A 1,194-nucleotide genomic window follows, 5' to 3' on the forward strand; every position below is an offset into this window, starting at 1 on the left:
TATGTGTGTATATATATCTCCTCAATATATGTTCCATTCTATATGCATCCGAAGAAGTGGGCTGTAGCCCACGAAAGCTTATGCTCTAATAAATTTGTTAGTCTCTAAGGTGCCACAAGTACTCCTGTTCTTTATTTTGAAGAATATTTCCCAGGCTGTGAAAAGAACAGCCTTTTTTGCAGCTATCCATTTCTGATGAGTGGCTTCTGCAAGGGGATTTAAATCCATTTGGGGCCTTTTTTGTTTTGTTTTGATTTTTTTTCTTAACTTTGGTAATTTGATCATAGAAATGCAGGACTTAACATGAAAATGTGGACAAAAGCCAGAAAAATACACTGACGTAGGCTTGGCAGAATTTGATTAGTATCTTTTTATAATTTCAGTGGACAATATCGGCAGGAGGGGTCTGGGTGCCGGGGCTCCGGGTTCTGGGGGAGTGGGGTTGATAGGGTGGGGGTCTAGGTGCAGCTGCTTGGGGATCAGTGGGATGGGGGTCTGGGCAGGGCCGACAAGAGGGGGGGAAGCTGGTACAAATCACCAGGGCCTGGCAGTCCAGAAGGGGGTTCGGGGCCCGGCTTTTCCACCCCTCCCCTGTTGGCCCTGTTTAGCCAGTTTGCCCTTGCTGGGGGGGGCTGAAAAAATTTTTTCACCGGGGCCCGAACCCGCTCTCGGCAGCCCTGGGTCTGGGTGTGGGGGGCTCATCGGAGGGGTCCAGGTGTAGGAGGGTAGGGCTTGTCAGGGTGAGGGTTTGATGGGCCTGCTTAACGGTGGAGCCCCAGCTGCTGCCAAGGGGATGCCGCATGCCAGGCTCCCCCTTCCCCCCACAATTCCCCATCCTCTTTTCTTCTCCATCCCTGTCCCCTCACTCCTATACACCTCCTTCCTTCTGCACTGCCTCTTCCCCCCCCCCCACTCCCTCACCTCCCCTTCCCTCATTGCCCCCACTCCCCTCTTTCACAGAAAACAGGAAGGCTCCCAGCACACAGAAGGGGAGAACGACTGGCACTAGAACCCAGGAGGCAGTGTTCAGCTTCAGTGAGCACTTGTAGAAATGGGGGGGGTGGGCGGCAGCGGCACGTAACCCTGTGTGTCCCCATGCCCCACCTCTGCTTGGGGGGGCAATCCCCCCCAAACTGCACCCCTGGTTCCTCCCCCCCACCCCTGGTGACTTAGCCATTTTCTGTGGGTGGGCAA

The 1,194-nt window shown here is 54.1% G+C and overlaps 1 protein-coding gene across 1 annotated transcript in view; it reads left to right on the forward strand.

The window, feature by feature from the left end:
- LIN28A (lin-28 homolog A) overlaps positions 1 to 1,194 on the forward strand; it is a 37,826-nt gene that overhangs the window by 36,000 nt on the left and 632 nt on the right. The gene's annotated exons all lie outside the window — the stretch shown is intronic.

Source organism: Trachemys scripta, chromosome 20 (assembly GCF_013100865.1).
Source record: "Trachemys scripta elegans isolate TJP31775 chromosome 20, CAS_Tse_1.0, whole genome shotgun sequence".
NCBI classification, from domain to species: domain Eukaryota; kingdom Metazoa; phylum Chordata; order Testudines; family Emydidae; genus Trachemys; species Trachemys scripta.